The 22,004-nt window shown below is 42.9% G+C and overlaps 1 pseudogene; it reads right to left on the bottom strand.

The window, feature by feature from the left end:
* Positions 1 to 583: 583 nt before the first annotated feature.
* LOC112259637 lies at positions 584 to 21,455 on the bottom strand (annotated as a pseudogene).
* Between the last annotated feature and the right edge of the window lie 549 nt (positions 21,456 to 22,004).

The following is a 22,004-nucleotide window of genomic DNA, read 5'->3' as shown; positions in this document are numbered from 1 at the left end:
GTTGCTATGCAATAAGAATGGCAAAAATGAATTATATATGTTTGCACTTTGAAATAGTTATTTCATGCTGATGGGAAATATAGTTACTTTTGAGGAGAACTACAAAGCAAACATCACATGTTGTTATTTTTTATTTTACCTTTATTTAACTAGGCAAGACAGTTAAGAACAAATTCTTATTTTCAATGACGGCCTGGGAACAGTGGGTTAACTGCCTGTTCAGGGCCAGAATGACAGATTTGTACCTTGTCAGCTCGGGGGTTTGAACTTGCAACCTTTCGGTTACTAGTCCAACACTCTAACCACTAGGCTACCCTGCTGCCCCCTTAGTAGGCCCTACTTCTGGAGAAATGGTTAGGAAATAGCTAGGACAGAAACATTTCTCACTAGCATGATGAATACCTAAAGGCATGCACAGTTGACATACAGTCTAGTCCTCCAACTCATATTTCAGCATACAGAATACTTATTACATTTATTTACATCAGAAAGCTAAAAGGAAAGGTGTTAGCTCTTTACATACAAGTTTCCAAAATCATAACTATCACAGATCATATTATGTATAATTGATATAAAAGCTGTGCTGATGCTACTTTGTTATGTTTGGTTTAAGGTGACGAGATCAGACAGGATGATTTTGTTATCACGGGTATGTGGTATGAAAGAGTACTCTTTTCTAAAGTATGTCATATGATATTGTAGTCTGTGTTATAGCATATCTTATGATGAAAAACTGAATATCCTTGAAAGATTTGTTTTTTCCCTCTCCCTTGCCCAAATCCACCTACCCTCTTCTCTCTCTACCCGCCTCTCCTTCTCTCTGGACTCTACCAGTCCAGGGCTGGTTGAGGGGTGTTTAGAGGATGCCCAGGATGCGTCCCACCCACCAACAGCAGGGCATGATGACTCTGCATGCTACCCTGCACCCGCGGTAGTGGTAGGGCCAGGGTTGGAACCCGTCCAGGGGCTCACAGGTCCTCTGGCACGGGGTGTGGCTCCTCCGGCACTCCTTACAGCATGGGGTCAAAGGTCATTGTGCCCTCATCACCATCCAGGCCACGCTTTAAGTTGAGGGACAGAAGGGGAGGAAAGGCAGATAGAGGGAGACAGAAAGGGAGTGAGAGAGAGAGTGAAATACTGATAATAGCCACATTTTTCAACTCCTCTCTAAACCCATTTATGTCTGTATTAATGTATAATGTGTTTCTGTGTAGAATTATATTTCTCATTCAATGATTTATCTCAAATGCAAACAGAGTCTGTGTCTATGTCTGTGGGAGTCTGGGGATGTCTGTTTCTCTCAGGGGAAGGAGAAGAAGGAGGAGCGGTGAGGATTAGGGGAAGTCTGGGGGTCTACACATGGACAGAGTGGCAGGAGGGGAGCAATTTACACTCCTGAAAGGCTCAATGGGACTTTAGTTTGGTATTTTAAAGGGGTTCATGAGGCGCAGACAAGACTCGGCGTGACAGGCAAACACACACACACGCTCTGAGTGACAGGCGCACTCACATAATCACACACTGACATTGTGACCCCAACATCTGCTCCTGCTCACACAGCTGTGCATGCTGGGAGAGAGACGGGACCAGGACAGAAACCATTTGTCAGACACTCAACTGTGAACATAACATTATATATCTGAGAGAGGATGTGGTCTGGCTGTTCGTATAGGCCAGTGGTGACACAGCAAACACTGTCAATGAAGGCCAAATAATAGTGCTCTGCTGTGGGAATCTCGAGTAACACAGCATACTGACTGATTGGTCGGGGGGACTCACGTGATAGGGGTTCTCGGGTTAAATTCTGCTTCCGGGTCCACTTCCTCCTCTGCCCCGGGTGCCTGGCGACGCTGATGAGGGGCCGCCCTCTTCCTCTGCCCACCTGGGGAGAGCACAGAGACAGTCAATACACTATGGAAGCCAACACAACATCATTTGACATCTGGTCATTATTGGAGCCACTTTTGAAGGCAGCACACCTACATTGCTAATACTAATTGCAAAAAACCTACTAATTGTACTGTTTTGCATATCTCCAGTGCATCATGTTGCTATGTGCATTGCTTGGAGTCACTTTCATAACTTATTGTTGTTCTGTGATCATTTTAAAGGGTCTGATTGGGTACTGTTGGTGTAGGTGTGACGGAGCCAGAAAATTTGCAGGTCTCCACACAAATCACGGATCTTGGTGCTGAGGAAGGCAGGGTCAGAGAGGGGCACGTCAGCTGCCACCCAGATCCATGGCTGTTCCTCAAATTTAGCAGGGGTCACCTCCCTCATCCTGGAGAGAGAAATACAGGGGGGGTTATAAATACACAATAAACATTGAAATGTAAATCTTATACAGTGGGGCAAAAAGTATTTAGTCAGCCACCAATTGTGCAAGTTCTCCCACTTAAAAAGATGAGAGAGGCCTGTAATTTTCATCATAGGTACACTTCAACTATGACAGACAAAATTAGAAAAAAAATCCAGAAAATCACATTGTAGGATTTTTAATGATTTTTTTTCAAATTATGGTGGAAAATAAGTATTTGTTCACCTATAAACAAGCAAGATTACTGGCTCTCACAGACCTGTAACTTCTTCTTTAAGGGGCTCCTCTGTCCTCCACTCGTTACCTGTATTAATGGCACCTGTTTAAACTTGTTATCAGTATAAAAGACACCTGTCCACAACCTCAAACAGTCACACTCCAAACTCCACTAGGGCCAAGACCAAAGAGCTGTCAAAGGACACCAGAAACAAAATTGTAGACCTGCACCAGGCTGGGAAGACAGAATCTGCAATAGGTAAGCAGCTTGGTTTGAAGAAATCAACTGTGGGAGCAATTATTAGGAAATGGAAGACATACAAAACCACTGATAATCTCCCTCGATCTGGGGCTCCACGCAAGATCTCACCCCGTGGGGTCAAAATGATCAAAAGAACGGTGAGCAAAAATCCCAGAACCACACGGGGGGCCTAGTGAATTACCTGCAGAGAGCTGGGACCAAAGTAATAAAGCCTACCATCAGTAACACACTACGCCGCCAGGGACTCAAATCCTGCAGTGCCAGACGTGTCCCCCTGCTTAAGCCAGTACATGTCCAGGCCCGTCTGAAGTTTGCTAGAGAGCATTTGGATGATTCAGAAGAAGATTGGGAGAATGTCATATGGTCAGATGAAATCCAAATATAACTTTTTGGTAAAAACTCAACTCGTCGTGTTTGGAGGACAAAGAATGCTGAGTTGCATCCAAAGAACACCATACCTACTGTGAAGCATGGGGGTGGAAACATCATGCTTTGGGGCTGTTTTTCTGCAAAGGGACCAGGATGACTGATCCGTGTAAAGGAAAGAATGAATGTGGCCATGTATCGTGAGATTTTGAGTGAAAACCTCCTTCCATCAGCAAGTGCATTGAAGATGAAACGTGGCTGGGTCTTTCAGCATGACAATGATCCCAAACACACCGCCCGGGCAACGAAGGAGTGGCTTCGTAAGAAGCATTTCAAGGTCCTGGAGTGGCCTAGCCAGTCTCCAGATCTCAACCCCATAGAAAATCTTTGGAGGGAGTTGAAAGTCCGTGTTGCCCAGCAACAGCCCCAAAACATCACTGCTCTAGAGGAGATCTGCATGGAGGAATGGGCCAAAATACCAGCAACAGTGTGTGAAAACCTTGTAAAGACTTACAGAAATGTTTGTCATTGCCAACAAAGGGTATATAACAATATTGAGTATTGAGATAAACGTTTGTTATTGACCAAATACTTATTTTCCACCATAATTTGCAAATAAATTCATTAAAAATCCTACAATGTGATTTTCAGGATTTTTTTTACTCATTTTGTGTGTCATAGTTGAAGTGTACCTATGATGAAAATTACAGGCCTCTCATCTTTTTAAGTGGGAGAACTTGCACAATTGGTGGCTGACTAAATACTTTTTTGCCCCACTGTAAGTAGCTCTCGACTATACAAAGTTGACAGACAGACACGGGCTCTTAAGGAAAGCCCCTGGACTTACACTATGTTTGACGGACAGTAATTATTTTCCTGTTTAATGGCAATTTTCTGACTCTTGACCCCTTGTCTGTTTTGATATGGTTTGCTCTTTCTCATTCCCCCTTTTCTGTTTAAATCTTTTGTATGTTTTCTAAATGAAACCAATAACAAAGTACATATTAAAGCAGGGAAATCCCTCGTGCTTTTTGTAAATATATAGTTTCTGACCTAGTGTTCGTTAGATGTTAGATTTATTGGATGGTCTGTGTTAGGTACCCTGAGGTAGAACTGAGTAGAAAACACAGTTGTTCCACCAATTCGGTGCCTTTTGAGAAAGGTAACTTGGTCAATTTATTTTTGATTTCACCTCATTTTAACATTCTGTCATAAAGAGCACATCTTCAACTTAATAAACAGCACATTTTCCAATTTCATGACGTAAAAAATACAAGTGGCAAATAAAGTAACAGGGTTGACCATAACAGGATGAATGATTTCTTCTTAAATCAGTCATAAATCCCTTTGTGACGGGGAATGGAAGCTTGTTGTCTGCAACAGGGAGTGGCAAAAAAGTAACAGGGTTGACGTGTTATGCTCGACCTGCTTAGTTTTCCACCACAAAACACCAGAAAATGGCCAAAAAGAGTAGAACCATCTCACCTTCTTTAACTCTAGGATTTGACTATTAGATGGTCAATGTTTTTTTTTTAGGAATAGTTTAACCATATTCAAATGAGAGTTCAGTTCACATAACAGGGTTGACCATAAAATGAGGGACAGATGTAAATGAATCATTAATCACATGAAATAAATAATACTCTTCAGAAGTAACTTTGTCAGAGCATCAAAATAACTAGGGCTTTACAATTTAAACTTGGATAAAATGTGGGACTAAGTGATGGAGCAAGCCTTTAGTCATAACTGTGTGTGGTGAGCTTTCTGACACCCAGAGCTGCTGAGGCATCAGCCAAGTGGGTGCCATGCATTGCGAAGGAGAAGACCAGTAGCTACATGACTCAGGCTGGTTCCCAGAGGAGCCCTCTACATACCCTTCATCAACCATCTCCCTGACCAACTTCCTCTGATCAAGCCATGAACTGTCCCTCTCCATCTTTGGAGGATGCACACAGACTTGTCCTCTACTGGTTGACCTAACTATAGCTAGTGAACTCATCATGTAATGCTTGTTTGTTTTTTGCTTTTGAAGAGCTTTCAAATTGTTATCAAAAGTGATTTAGACATTTAATAAATTATTATTATATTAAAATTCTGATTTATTGAATTCTCCAAAGGCAACTTCATTTAATATTGCAGGCTTTTGATATTCAATGTTGGTGCACAGTTTCTACTTAAAATATCAAAGGAACGCAAAGGCACTCATCTCGTGTAATGACTCAGTAGCTGTTCTGTTGATGAAAAAACCTTTAGGTTCTCTCCAGTATTTACGTGCTCAAACAAAGTCAGGAGACATTCACATTAAGTCTACAAGCTGACAGAAAAACATGACCTACATATTAAAAAGTATTTCATCTGATTTTTAGATCGAAAACACACACATACAGACAGACACAGACACACAGCTAACACTAATAACATGGTAATAACATTGTATTATTAGAGTAATAAACATGTGTTGCTAGTTACTAAACAGGTAATAGATAGTCAGGGGAATGTTATCATCTAACCCAACAGATTACTTTTTCATTTTAAATTATTAGCTTGGGGGACAAACAACAGCAAGGGTCCTCCACTGCAGGACCGATAAGAGTTTATCTGACCCAGTGTGTGTGTGTGTGTGTGTGTGTGTCACCCCTGCGAGACTGATAAGAGTTTATCTGACCCATATTTCCCATCACTCTAAATTACAGCAGATGACCAGCCTGCAGCTACTATTATAACCACATCTCCCTATCTGAGCCGAACACACACACACACAGTTTGGCACACAGCAGAATAAATAAATGGCTGTTTACAAGGCAGGGAGTAAGGTACTGTGTGTATGTGTGTGTTTGTGAGAGAACAGCCCTGCATGATGTTTAATGATGTGTACATGGTGCATATGCAGCGCTAACTGATTTAAATAATCAGACGGCCTCATTTCGGCACAGGGACAGCTTACACACACACACAGAGAAACACACACAAACACAACTTGCAGCACTGTGACAGCTTGACAGGCTTGTTCAGATGTTGTTAAGATCAGTGTGTTGATCCAACCCACCTCGTCCCAGTTTGGCCAGAGAGCGAGAGTGTGAAAACATGTCTCACAAGTAAAAGCAATCCTTCTCTCTGAGAGGCATGTGCTAGTGTGTGTGTGTACACGTGTGTGTATAGTGCTGAGCGATTCACCAAAATGTATATTTTCCACTTTTTAAACAACTAATGACTTAGGTTAAATTATTTGAATTCAGTTTTTTTCCATGAGCTCATTACGCACATTGCAGCCGTTTCTCTAGAGATAAATACGTTCAAGCCCAAACTGTGCGAAGTAGTAGGGAGTTGTAGTTTCCAACAGGACAATATTCTACATATTTTAGTGCAGAAAACATGGTAATTAACTACAATGACCATAATCCATTGCGCGCCTACTTGTCCGGTCTGTGTTTCTTTTACACCTGCTATGTAAAAGAGACTGCGGGATCGGAGAGGGATAGAGAGCAGTTGCTTTGCGAGGTATTTCAACCTGAAAATACATGATCTAAGTAATCGATAGTTGTATTCAGCAGTCATAAAGGTATGCCTTATTTACTTTGAAGATCTACCTAAATAGTGATTTTGTCAGATCTACCTAAATAGTGATTTTGTCAGATCTACCTAAATAGTGATTTTGTCAGACAGAGAGATGAGAAGATGACGTGGAATTAAATAATAAAGTAATCAAATAAAACAAAAGTAAAATACACAACAACTGAACTATTTTATTAAAGTAATGTGAATAAATGATGGCTAATAAGAGATACGCAGTAATGGGCAGTCACTGCCATCATGGTGTCACGCCCTGGCCATAGAGAGGCTTTTTATTATCTATTTTGGTTAGGCCAGGGTGTGACTCGGGTGGGCATTCTATGTCCTTTTTTCTATGTTTTGTATTTCTATGTCTTGGCCTGGTATGGTTCTCAATCAGGGACAGCTGTCTATCGTTGTCTCTGATTGAGAACCATACTTAGGTACCCTTTTCCCCCACCTGTTTTGTGGGAAGTTAACTTTGTCTTTGTTCAGGGCACATAGCATCACGGTTTGGTTTGGTTTGATTTGGTTTGGTTTGGTTTGGTTTGGTTTGGTTTTTTGTCGGCGTCATTTTTAATCAAAAGAAAATGTACGCTTACTATGCTGCACCTTGGTCCTCACCCATTCACTAATGGTTTTATTCTGTGTTACAGCATTCAACCCAAATAATGACTAGTACATTAAGTGGTTTTAAAAAATGATCGAAACCAATTGAAAACTGATTATTTAAAAAATAATCAAACCAAAACCGAACAGACCTCAAAAAGCACCAATCTTTCAGCACTAGTGTGTGAGGCTCCACAGCTCACAGTCCACCTCCCCATTCTGCCACTAGCTCTCTGATAATCTGACAGCTGCTAACAGGACTTTAAAGCCTCCTTGTATGTCAGCCTCCTTGTATGTGAGCTGGAACTTTGTGCTTCTCCTGACTGCAGGGTTACTGACTCATGACCTTCTCTGGCTGTTCATTAAGTTGCTACATTAAGGGAAAAAACAACACCAGTAAACAGTAGAGGAACATGAATAGATATATGTTCACCATCAAATACTCCTAAACTGGCTTCACTCTGAGAGAAATGGACAACATGACAGTCAGGGCTATAACACATTGACTTGGGGCGTAGGGGGTGGGGAGTCCCTTGTGTCAGCTGAGGCCAGATCACAGGTCTGTTTTGGATATAGTTTGTGGCAGAGGAGCCCCCCCCCAGGCCAGAGAGAGAGCTCATGTTTGGGTCTGGATGCCAATCTACTACAATCTCTTCCTTTCCCTTTACAAGCCCTCAGGCTAAACACATCCAGGCCAACTAACCACACACACACCGCCACAGCAGACACATCCACACACAGCTAACCCAGCCAGAGTCAACCACTCAGTTCATCTTAGATCTGTCCTGTAATCGCTTAAATTACCTCAGTCCCTATACCTACCCCGCACCCCAACCCTCAGCCAATGTTAACCGTGTCTGACAGTTGATAGGTGTGTGTCGTGGTCAGATAGGTAACCCAGAACTTCTCTGACCTGATACCTTCACCTTTAGACAGACAGAGACACACAGAGGAAGGTGATGAGTGAAGTAGCACGCAAGTGTTAGAGTGAGAGAGAGGGAGGGAGAGAGAGACGGAAAGAGAGAGAGAGACAGAGGCACTGGCGTACAGGACACACCCGCAGCCCCAACGAGGCTGAGGGACCCATGAGATCTGCGGGCCCATGTGCCTGTCATCAATGTCTATTTATTTTTTACATGTAATAAATCATTTTGACAGTAACCTTCTAAAAATACATTTATTCATATACCTTTTTTGATTTCCATATGTACCAGGAAGATAAGTGTTTGTTTCTTGGGCTTCAGGAATGTGACTGATTAAGTTCCTCAGGCCTTGAAAAAGAAACATTTAAACTGATTGAAAGTATAAGGGGGATATCCGTGAACAAATGTCGTGGTCAAGGCTACGATGGTGACAGTGCAATGAGTGGAGCTTAATCAGGTGTTCTAACGTTCATATCAGACGGAGAGCCTAATGCTTCTTATGTAGTTCTTTATGAGTTTTAGTTTAGAGAACGAGCTCTTTGCAGAAACGACAGTTACAGGGATGGTAAAAACAGCTTGATTGCCGTAGCAACCTCAGGGAAACTAGGCAGAAGGGAGGAGTGCTAATATTAAAGCAGTTTTGCAATATCTTTAATTGCGTTTCTCATTCTCCTTAATTGCTGGCCTCAACACGTCACGGAACAAGATTAAGTGAATAGGAAGCTCTGGGGACAGGTCGTCTGGATATTGGACAGACAATAAATCAGCAGATACAAACAAGTTGTCATATTTTGCAGACAACAGTTCTAGAGGGCTTGAACAAAAAAAGTGGTTTCACTTACTGGTGAATTGACGATTGAGATTGAGGAATATCAACAGTCCCTTATCTCTGGTATATCATGGCATGCATCATTCAAAAATACATTTTAATTGTGTGCAGCGCAATGGACATATAATTCACAATGTCTCAGGAAAGACTGTCTGGGTTGGCAATACCCAGTATAGAAAACAGTCGGGCCTGCAACCTGGACCTACAGGCCGTGGGGAAAACAGTACTTCAGAAGACCAAGGGAGTCTCAAGTTGGATTTCATTTGTTTTAGGCCTCATTTAATTTTCCTTAAAAATTGCAGTCCATTTGTGTAGGCTATTAGCAAGACAATAAATAGTAGCTGAATTTACCCTCAAGGCAACTACCTTTTTCCTCATTGTTTTTGTTAGGCTATTTGATGTGTCATTTTTATAAAAAGATTATAAATAGCACCTAAATCACAGCTAAAGACACTATAGATGGTATTATACAGTACAAGTCAACAGTTTGGACACACCTACTTATTTCAGGGTTTTTTCTTTATTTTTTACTATTTTCTACATTGTAGAATAATAGTGAAGACATCAAAACTTTGAAATAACATATGGAACACATATGGACAAATCAAATATATTTTATATTTGAGATTCTTCAAAGTAGCCAACATTTGCCTTGATGACAACTGTTACGGTTTTCTTCCGTCGAAGGAGAGTCGGACCAAAATGCAGCGTGGTAATTTTGATACATGTTTAATAATGAAAAACCACAAACAATACAAAACAACAACAACAACAACAACAACAACAACAACAACAACAACAACAACAACAACAACAACAACAACAACAACAACAACAAACAGAATGTGAAAACCTATACAGCCTATCTGGTGACAACAAACACAGAGACAGGAACCCACGAAACACTCAAAGAATATGGCTGCCTAAATATGGTTCCCAATCAGAGACAACGATAATCACCTGCCTCTGATTGAGAACCGCCTCAGGCAACCATAGACTTTGCTAGACACCCCTACTCAGCCACAATCCCAAAACCTACGAAAAACCCCCATACAAAAACACAACACAAAATAAACCCATGTCACACCCTGGCCTGACCAAATAAATAAAGAAAACACAAAATACTAAGACCAGGGCGTGACAACAACTTTGTACACTCTTGGCATTCTCTAAACCAGCTTCATGAGGTAGCCATCTGGAATGCATTTCAATTAACAGGTGTGCCTTGTTAAAAGTTAATTTGTTGAATTTCTTTCCTTCTTAATGTGTTTGAGCCAATCAGTTGTGATGTGACAAGGTAGGGGTTGTACACAGAAGATAGCCCTATTTGGTAAAAGACCAAGGCCATATTATGGCAAGAACAGCTCAAATAAGCAAAGAGAAACAACAGTCCATCATTACTTTAAGACATGAAGGTCAGTCAATCAGGAAAATTTCAAAAGCTTTTAAAGTGTCTTCAAGTGTAGTGCTATCATGATATTGGCTCTCATGAGGACCGCCACAGGAGAAGAAGACCCAGAGTTAACTCTGCTGCAGAGGATAAGTTCATTAGAGTTACCTGTCTCTCATGAGGACCGCCACAGGAGAAGAAGACCCAGAGTTAACTCTGCTGCAGAGGATAAGTTCATTAGAGTTACCTGTCTCTCATGAGGACCGCCACAGGAGAAGAAGACCCAGAGTTAACGCTGCTGCAGAGGATAAGTTCATTAGAGTTACCTGTCTCTCATGAGGACCGCCACAGGAGAAGAAGACCCAGAGTTAACGCTGCTGCAGAGGATAAGTTCATTAGAGTTACCTGTCTCTCATGAGGACCGCCACAGGAGAAGAAGACCCAGAGTTAACGCTGCTGCAGAGGATAAGTTCATTAGAGTTACCTGTCTCTCATGAGGTCCGCCACAGGAGAAGAAGACCCAGAGTTACCTCTGCTGCAGAGGATAAGTTCATTAGAGTTACCTGCCTCTCATGAGGACCGCCACAGGAGAAGAAGACCCAGAGTTACCTCTGCTGCAGAGGATAAGTTCATTAGAGTTACCTGCCTCTCATGAGGACCGCCACAGGAGAAGAAGACCCAGAGTTACCTCTGCTGCAGAGGATAAGTTCATTAGAGTTACCTGTCTCTCATGAGGACCGCCACAGGAGAGGAAGACCCAGAGTTACCTCTGCTGCAGAGGATAAGTTCATTAGAGTTACCTGTCTCTCATGAGGACCGCCACAGGAGAGGAAGACCCAGAGTTACCTCTGCTGCAGAGGATAAGTTCATTAGAGTTACCTGCCTCTCATGAGGACCGCCACAGGAGAAGAAGACCCAGAGTTACCTCTGCTGCAGAGGATAAGTTCATTAGAGTTACCTGTCTCTCATGAGGACCGCCACAGGAGAGGAAGACCCAGAGTTACCTCTGCTGCAGAGGATAAGTTCATTAGAGTTACCTGTCTCTCATGAGGACCGCCACAGGAGAGGAAGACCCAGAGTTACCTCTGCTGCAGAGGATAAGTTCATTAGAGTTACCTGCCTCTCATGAGGACCGCCACAGGAGAAGAAGACCCAGAGTTACCTCTGCTGCAGAGGATAAGTTCATTAGAGTTACCTGTCTCTCATGAGGACCGCCACAGGAGAAGAAGACCCAGAGTTACCTCTGCTGCAGAGGATAAGTTCATTAGAGTTACCTGTCTCTCATGAGGTCCGCCACAGGAGAAGAAGACCCAGAGTTACCTCTGCTGCAGAGGATAAGTTCATTAGAATTACCAGCCTCAGAAATTGCAGCCCAAATAAATGCTTCACAAAGTTCAAGTAAAAGACACATCTCAACATTAACTGTTCAGATGAGACTGTGTGAATCAGGCCTTCGTGGTCTAATTGCTGCAAAGAAACCACTACTAAAGGACACCAGTAAGAAGAAGAGACATGATTGGGCCAAGAAACATGAGCAATGGACATTAGACCGGTGGAAATCTGTCCTTTGGTCTGATGAGTCCAAATTAGATTTTTGGTTCCAACCACTGTGTCTTTGCGAGATGCAGAGTAGGTGAACGGATGATCTCCGCATGTGTGGTTCCCTGGAGGAGGAGGAAGAGGAGGTGTGATGGTGCATTGCTGGTGACACTGTCAGTGATTTAGTTATAATTCAAGACACACTTAATCAGCATGGCTACCACAGCATTCTGCAACAATATGCCATCCAATCTGGTTTGGGGTTAGTGGGACTATCATTTGTTTTTCAACAGGACAATGACTCAACACCTCCATGCTGTGTAAGGGCTATTTTACCAAGAAGGAGAGTGATCGAGTGCTGCATCAGATGACCTGGCCTCCATACACAACCCAATTGAGATGTTTTTTTTTTTAATCTACAATGTAGAAAATAGTTTAAATTGTCACGAATATCACTGAAAGTGTTCGAGCGCCTTCCCATTCAGGCGGTGCTCGGCGGTCGTTGTCGTTGGTCTACTAGCTGCAACCGATCCCGTTTGGTTTTGTCTAATTGTTTTCACCTGTTCCTTGTTGGGATTTTTGGGTTGGGGTTATTTAAATTCGATTAGCCAGCTTGTGTTTGTGCGGGCTTGTTGCTGTATATGTAAGAGGTGTATTGATTATTGTTGGGTTTTCGCTGTCCGGGTTATACCAGTGATATTTGGGTTGGGTTTTACGCCTGTGTTCGGCGTCACCCATTGTACGCGTTCCTGTTTTTGGACATTAAAGCATTTTCCCCTCGAATCTTCTGCTCTCTGCGCCTGACTCCACACCCATCACTCTTCGAGCGTTACAAAATAAAGAAACTTTTGAATGAGAAGGTGTGTCCAGACTTTGGACTGGTACAGTAGCTCAAGATAGTACACTTCATAATGAAACAATCCCTACTAAGCTAGTGTTTTGAGGGTGGACGCACAGTACTTTTTACATTAATAGACTGGTTTTACTTTCTATCCAAGCTGTGAGAAGGCGAGGACAGCTCATGTCATGCAGGTTCAGGTAGCCTATATATTCAGCTGTATATTAAAAAAAATAAATTGGTAGCTGATTAGTATTCTGTTGTATCGGAAATTAATTTGACAATCTGCATTGTTTGAATTTTGAACTTTAATTAGTGAATTATATTATTGCCACAAGCCAGAAGTAAAAGGATGTCAGCATTGTGATACCGTGTATAGCTTCATGAAATGTCAGCATTGTGATACCTTGTATAGTTTTGTGAAGTGTCAGCATTGTGATACCTTGTATAGCTTCATGAAATGTCAGCATTGTGATACCTTGTATAGCTTCATGAAATGTCAGCATTGTGATACCGTGTATAGCTTCATGAAGTGTCAGCATTGTGATACCGTGTATAGCTTCATGAAATGTCAGCATTGTGATACCTTGTATAGCTTCATGAAATGTCAGCATTGTGATACCGTGTATAGCTTCATGAAATGTCAGCATTGTGATACCGTGTATAGTTTTGTGAAGTGTCAGCATTGTGATACCGTGTATAGTTTTGTGAAGTGTCAGCATTGTGATACCGTGTATAGCTTCATGAAATGTCAGCATTGTGATACCGTGTATAGTTTTGTGAAATGTCAGCATTGTGATACCGTGTATAGTTTTGTGAAGTGTCAGCATTGTGATACCGTGTATAGCTTCATGAAATGTCAGCATTGTGATACCGTGTATAGCTTCATGAAATGTCAGCATTGTGATACCGTGTATAGTTTTGTGAAGTGTCAGCATTGTGATACCGTGTATAGCTTCATGAAATGTCAGCATTGTGATACCGTGTATATTGTGATACCGTGTATAGCTTCATGAAATGTCAGCATTGTGATACCGTGTATAGTTTTGTGAAGTGTCAGCATTGTGATACCGTGTATAGCTTCATGAAATGTCAGCATTGTGATACCGTGTATAGCTTCATGAAGTGTCAGCATTGTGATACCGTGTATAGCTTCATGAAATGTCAGCATTGTGATACCGTGTATAGCTTCATGAAATGTCAGCATTGTGATACCGTGTATAGTTTTGTGAAGTGTCAGCATTGTGATACCGTGTATAGCTTCATGAAATGTCAGCATTGTGATACCGTGTATAGTTTTGTGAAGTGTCAGCATTGTGATACCGTGTATAGCTTCATGAAATGTCAGCATTGTGATACCGTGTATAGCTTCATGAAGTGTCAGCATTGTGATACCGTGTATAGCTTCATGAAATGTCAGCATTGTGATACCGTGTATAGCTTCATGAAGTGTCAGCATTGTGATACCGTGTATAGCTTCATGAAATGTCAGCATTGTGATACCGTGTATAGCTTCATGAAATGTCAGCATTGTGATACCGTGTATAGCTTCATGAAGTGTCAGCATTGTGATACCGTGTATAGCTTCATGAAATGTCAGCATTGTGATACCGTGTATAGCTTCATGAAGTGTCAGCATTGTGATACCGTGTATAGCTTCATGAAATGTCAGCATTGTGATACCTTGTATAGCTTCATGAAATGTCAGCATTGTGATACCTTGTATAGCTTCATGAAATGTCAGCATTGTGATACCTTGTATAGCTTCATGAAATGTCAGCATTGTGATACCTTGTATAGCTTCATGAAATGTCAGCATTGTGATACCGTGTATAGCTTCATGAAATGTCAGCATTGTGATACCGTGTATAGCTTCATGAAATGTCAGCATTGTGATACCGTGTATAGCTTCATGAAATGTCAGCATTGTGATACCGTGTATAGCTTCATGAAATGTCAGCATTGTGATACCGTGTATAGCTTCATGAAGTGTCAGCATTGTGATACCGTGTATAGCTTCATGAAATGTCAGCATTGTGATACCTTGTATAGCTTCATGAAATGTCAGCATTGTGATACCTTGTATAGCTTCATGAAATGTCAGCATTGTGATACCTTGTATAGCTTCATGAAATGTCAGCATTGTGATACCTTGTATAGCTTCATGAAATGTCAGCATTGTGATACCTTGTATAGCTTCATGAAATGTCAGCATTGTGATACCTTGTATAGCTTCATGAAATGTCAGCATTGTGATACCGTGTATAGTTTTGTGAAGTGTCAGCATTGTGATACCTTGTATAGCTTCATGAAATGTCAGCATTGTGATACCTTGTATAGCTTCATGAAATGTCAGCATTGTGATACCTTGTATAGCTTCATGAAATGTCAGCATTGTGATACCTTGTATAGCTTCATGAAATGTCAGCATTGTGATACCTTGTATAGCTTCGTGAAATGTCAGCATTGTGATACCTTGTATAGCTTCATGAAATGTCAGCATTGTGATACCTTGTATAGCTTCATGAAATGTCAGCATTGTGATACCTTGTATAGCTTCGTGAAATGTCAGCATTGTGGTACCATGTATAGCTTCGTGAAATGTCAGCATTGTGGTACCATGTATAGCTTCGTGAAATGTCAGCATTGTGGTACCATGTATAGCTTCGTGAAATGTTAGGCTTAACCTGAGAAAATGACGACCAAATAGGCCTACCAATAAACATTAGCTAAAACAAACGGCAACCTTGCCAGGGGCCCCAGAGAAACTGTGTTACGCCTGTGGACAGAGGGAGAGGGAGACTGGATAGGGAGAGGCAGTAGGAGAGCTGAGGTCATTCCTACCATTGGAATTAGAATGGTTTGTTGTCGTTGTCATTGCTGTTGTTCTTTCAAACTTACAACCTGGAAGTCGTGGACCTCCACTGCCTCACCATTTCCGCTGGCGGGGGGAATCTCTCTATGTTGTTGGTACCATCAATCCTCCACCTTACCGTTAATACTCATGCTGTAGTGGATGTTGTAGAACTGCCACACACACACACACACACACACACAGCGATGGAGAAGGAATCATAGTTTTGTGCGAGGTTGTACGAGGTGACCATTGTTTTGAGATTTAATTGGGGGGGGTTCTATCCGTTTTTAGCATCTAGTTTAGATGAAGTTAGTTTTTAGACTTGATTTATTATTTTTTATTTAGTTTCAGTTTGATAAAAATCTTTCTATTTCATTTTTATATTATTTACTGTTAGGGATAGAATGTAGCCTGGGCGTGGGAGACTAGGAGACATGTATGTGTTTTGGGCCTATAGTTGGACCGCAGAGTGAAGGAAAAGCAGCCAACAAGTTCTCAGCATATGCGGGAACTCCTTCAAGACTGCTGGAAAAGCATTTCAGGTGAAGCTGGTTAAGAGAATGCCAAGAGTGAAGGCACGAACCACTGCTTTTAATCAGGGCAAGGTGTCTGGTAACATGACTGAATACAAACAGTGCAGCTATTCCCTCCGCAAGGCTATCAAACAAGCTAAGCGCCAGTACAGAGACAAAGTAGAATCTCAATTCAACGGCTCAGACACAAGAGGCATGTGGCAGGGTCTACAGTCAATCACGGACTACAGGAAGAAACCCAGCCCAGTCACGGACCAGGATGTCTTGCTCCCAGGCAGACTAAATAACTTTTTGCCCGCTTTGAGGACAATACAGTGCCACTGACACGGCCTGCAACGGAAACATGCGGTCTCTCCTTCACTGCAGCCGAAGTGAGTAAGACATTTAAACGTGTTAACCCTCGCAAGGCTGCAGGCCCAGACGGCATCCCCAGCCGCGCCCTCAGAGCATGCGCAGACCAGCTGGCCGGTGTGTTTACGGACATATTCAATCAATCCCTATACCAGTCTGCTGTTCCCACATGCTTCAAGAGGGCCACCATTGTTCCTGTTCCCAAGAAAGCTAAGGTAACTGAGCTAAACGACTACCGCCCCGTAGCACTCACATCCGTCATCATGAAGTGCTTTGAGAGACTAGTCAAGGACCATATCACCTCCACCCTACCTGACACCCTTGACCCACTCCAATTTGCTTACCGCCCAAATAGGTCCACAGACGATGCAATCTCAACCACACTGCACACTGCCCTAACCCATCTGGACAAGAGGAATACCTATGTGAGAATGCTGTTCATCGACTACAGCTCGGCATTCAACACCATAGTACCCTCCAAGCTCGTCATCAAGCTCGAGACCCTGGGTCTCGACCCCGCCCTGTGCAACTGGGTACTGGACTTCCTGACGGGCCGCCCCCAGGTGGTGAGGGTAGGCAACAACATCTCCTCCCCGCTGATCCTCAACACTGGGGCCCCACAAGGGTGCGTTCTGAGCCCTCTCCTGTACTCCCTGTTCACCCACGACTGCGTGGCCATGCACGCCTCCAACTCAATCATCAAGTTTGCGGACGACACAACAGTGGTAGGCTTGATTACCAACAACGACGAGACGGCCTACAGGGAGGAGGTGAGGGCCCTCGGAGTGTGATGTCAGGAAAATAACCTCACACTCAACGTCAACAAAACTAAAGAGATGATTGTGGACTTCAGGAAACAGCAGAGGGAACACCCCCATCCACATCGATGGAACAGTAGTGGAGAGGGTAGCAAGTTTTAAGTTCCTCGGCATACACATCACAGACAAACTGAATTGGTCCACTCACACAGACAGCATCGTGAGGAAGGCGCAGCAGCGCCTCTTCAACCTCAGGAGGCTGAAGAAATTCGGCTTGTCACCAAAAGCACTCACAAACTTCTACAGATGCACAATCGAGAGCATCCTGGCGGGCTGTATCACCGCCTGGTATGGCAACTGCACCGCCCTCAACCGTAAGGCTCTCCAGAGGGTAGTGAGGTCTGCACAACGCATCACCGGGGCAAACTACCTGCCCTCCAGGACACCTACACCACCCGATGCTACAGGAAGGCCATAAAGATCATCAAGGACATCAACCACCCGAGCCACTGCCTGTTCACCCCGCTGTCATCCAGAAGGCGAGGTCAGTACAGGTGCATCAACGCTGGGACCGAGAGACTGAAAAACAGCTTCTATCTCAAGGCCATCAGACTGTTAAACAGCCACCACTAACATTGAGTGGCTGCTGCCAACACACTTTCAATGACACTGACTCTACTCCAGCCACTTTAATCATGGGAATTGATTGGAAATGATGTAAATATATCACTAGCCACTTTAAACAATGCTACCTTATATAATGTTACTTACCCTACATTGTTCATCTCATATGCATACGTTGATACTGTACTCTATATCATCGACTGCATCCTTATGTAATACATGTATCACTATCCACTTTAACTATGCCACTTGGTTTACATACTTATCTCATATGTATATACTGTACTCGATATCATCTACTGTATCTTGCCTATGCTGCTCTGTACCATCACTCATTCATATATCCTTATGTACATATTCTTTATCCCCTTACACTGTGTATAAGACAGTAGTTTTTTTGGAATTGTTAGTTAGATTACTTGCTCGTTATTACTGCATTGTCGGAACTAGAAGCACAAGCATTTCGCTACACTCGCATTAACATCTGCTAACCATGTGTATGTGACAAATAAAATTTGATTTGATTTGATTTGATTTGAGTGTGCAAAGCTGTCATGAAGGCAAAGGGTGGCTTCTTTGAAGAATTTCAAATAAAAAATATATTATGATTTGTTTAACACTTTTTTTGGTTACTACATGATTCCATATGTGTTATTTCATAGTTTTTATGTCTCCACAATAAAACAAAAGGTTTTATAGTTATTATGACACCTGCAATGTGGGGCTCTATTTCCTACCGCCATCGCATGTTCACTCTTCTTTCAAACTACCTGTGAGTTCTATTGGCTGCTGTATTTAACTTTCAGCTAACAAGAGCTTGCATCCCTCTTCAAATAGTCTATTGGTATAAGAAATGCTGAAAAAAATGATGTCTAGCTTTTCCTGCCTGGGACTCCAAGAGCTACAGAGCATTTTTTTAAGGAGAGAGGTCAGCGGAGGTGCGTATTCCCAAGAGACAGAGGTTATAAGTTAGAAGCTTATTATGCATCACCCAACATTAATTAGCTAAACATAAGGCTAATACTGCATTGAATATATTTCTTGAAAGACGTAGGCTAGGACATCAATCTAGAACAGGATGATCTATTTTGGAATCAATTTGAATGTAGTTGATGGAGAGAGAGAAAGAATGCGAGAGAGTGCTCGCGTGTTCACTGATTTAAAACAACGATATTTGATTGTAAAACTCTGACTCTGAAATAAATGTAAAAATCTTTACAATAATAAAAACAAGGTGAGCCCTGAAAGCCAGATGGAGATGGGTAAATTCGGTCTTTATATTACTGTAGCATAGACAATGCTTCAGCAAATGCAAGCCTACCTGTCACAAGAAAAAAAGTTACCATGATGAAATGATAGGTTTACAATACATTGTGAACTGCGCTCCATACTGAGATGGGCTGTCTGTCCCCATCCTGAGTGTTGATTCAACATGCAGAGGCCATAGAGAAACCAGATTTAGACATCACATATAATTTACCAGTTCCATTTCACTCCATGCTGTTCAAAAAATCATTTATTGTAATTTACCGGTTTCTCGCAGTTACTTAATTAAGGGGGAGGTTTTGGGTGGTAAATCCCTGTAAATCTTGATAACCGGGTTCCCGCCATTCAACCCTAATCGGGATATGTAATAGAGTAGCAGTAGCGTAAGTGAAGTGTGAAATTGTGTCTGTGTGAGTGTGCGTGTGGCGTCAATATGCATGTGTGTGTGTGTTTTGTGCATGTGAGTGTACGTAGTGTGTGTGCTTGGGGGTAGAAGCTGTTCAGGTGCCTTTTGGTCCCAGACTTGGCGCTCTGGTACCGCCAGTGATGATACGGGCCGTACGCACTACTCTCTGTAGCACTTTACGGTCGCATGCAGAGTACTTGCCATACCAAGCAGTGATGCAGCCAGTCAAGATTCTCTAAATGGATCAGCTATATATCGTTTTGAGGATCTGAGGGCCCATGCCCAAATATTTTCAGCCTACTGAGGGTGAAGAGGGGTTGTAATAACCTCTTCACGATTGTGTTGGTGTGTTCGGACAATGATAGGTCTTTAGTGATGTGGACACAGGAACTTGAAGCTTTCGACCCAATCCACTACAGCCCCGTCAAAATGAAAGGGGCATGTTCGACCCTCCATTTCCTGTAGTCCACAATAAGCTCTTTCGTTTTGCACATGTTGAGGCAGAGGTTGTTGTCCTGGCACTACAATGCCAGGACTCTGATCTCCTCCCTATAGGCTGTCTCATCATTGTCAGTGATCAGGCATACCACCGTTGTGTCGTCGGCACACTTATTGATGGTGTTGGAGTCATGCGCGGCAAACCCCCGTGTTCAGCGTGGCGGATGTGTTGCAGCCTACCCTCACCAACTGGGGGTGGCCCGTCAGGAAGTCAAGGGAGGTGTTCAGTCCCAGGGTCCTTAGCTTAGTGATGAGCTTGGAGAGCACTATGGTGTTGAACGCTGAGCTGTAGTCAATGAACAGCATTCTCATAAACAGTAGCTGTTCCTTTTGTCCAGGTGGGAAAGGACAGTGTAGAGTGCAATAAAGATTGCATCATCTGTGGATCTGTTGGGGTGGTATGCAAATTGGAGTGGGTCCAGGATTTTTGGGATGATGGTGTTGATGTGAGCCATGACCAGCCTTTCAAAGCAGTTCATGGCTACAGATGTGAGTTCTACGGGTCGGTAGTCATTTAGACAGGTTACCTTGGTGTTCTTAGGCACAGGAACTATGGTGGTTTGCTTGAAACATGTAAGTGTTACAGACTGGGTCAGAAAGAGGTTGAAAATGTCAGTGAAGACACTTGCCAGCTGGTCAGCGCATGCTATGAGTACATGTCCTGGTAATCCATCTGGGTCTAAAAATTCAGAACAAAATATTTTTAAAGTAGCAAGGTCCTACTGCGCTCACACCTCTCGACCCCAGTACATCAGCAGGACCCTCAGTCTCAGAAACATACACGGCTTCTATTCAGCTACCCTCTTGACTCTTGATAAACAAGAGTCGCTGGCTGGTTCAAGGCCCAATGTTTCTTGAACTCGCTATCGTCAGAGGGACTAATGTTTAAATGCTTACATGGTTGTCGTTGTTGTTCCAGAAGTAAAACGCTCCGATAGCCCCGAACAGCAGCAGAATTGCCCCGGCGATAAGGACCACAATCCCGGGTCGTCAGCAGGCGGTTGGTGGCAGCCGGTTTAACGGCCACAGCAGTGTATGCCTGCGGTGAACACATGAACCATTTACACATGAATGCCACCTACACAAAGTTCATAAAGTGTTTGTAATGAGTTGCGCTTATAAAAGTTCAGTTCAACCACAACACCTCCCTCAGAATGAGCAGGTGTCTTTGTGGAATGTCCAAACAAAGTTTTCTGAGAGTAGTCTATCTGGCACACGTTACAAGCAAAGATATACGATATAGGCTGCTTACTGGTGGCATAAACTGTTGCAGGTCATCGGGTCTCGCTAAAGCGATGGGCTCTTTCTCTGAACACCCGGCCATGGCTGCGAATGGGTCTGAGAGCCTGAGCAAAGGTCTCTCTCTCTCCTTTCTTCTCTCTTGTTCTCTCTGGGACAGGGCAGGGGGAACAAAACTGCTCATTCATGCGAGAGGCGTGTTATATTACCGCCCTGGGAAACGACATGGTGGACAGTATGCGTTTTCAAATTCTGTCACTCTGTTGGCCTCACAACAGGGGTTCCATAAGGAATGCAGAGTAGGACAGTGAATCTTTGAGTAGACTGAGGAAGAACAGCCTGTTCGGGTCTTGAACCAACCAGAGGGCAAGTGCATTCATTAACTTCTGTGTAAAACATGTCCAGATCTCTAGGCAGAGGCACTCACATACACGCAGTGTAGGACTACAAAATCTTAGAAATCATTTGTCATAATGTGTGTATTTACGTTTGACAGGCACACATGATGCACTATTTCTCTAGTCCTAATCCAGACGGGACCGCGCCTTGTTCTGTAGGTGGAACACGCCGCGCCTTGTTCTGTAGATGGAACACAAACGTGAACGTGCACAGCGGATCTAAAGGCACCCTGGAA

Source organism: Oncorhynchus tshawytscha, linkage group LG10, assembly GCF_018296145.1.
Source record: "Oncorhynchus tshawytscha isolate Ot180627B linkage group LG10, Otsh_v2.0, whole genome shotgun sequence".
Lineage (NCBI taxonomy): Eukaryota > Metazoa > Chordata > Actinopteri > Salmoniformes > Salmonidae > Oncorhynchus > Oncorhynchus tshawytscha.
This window is presented reverse-complemented; position numbering and strand designations above follow the sequence as displayed.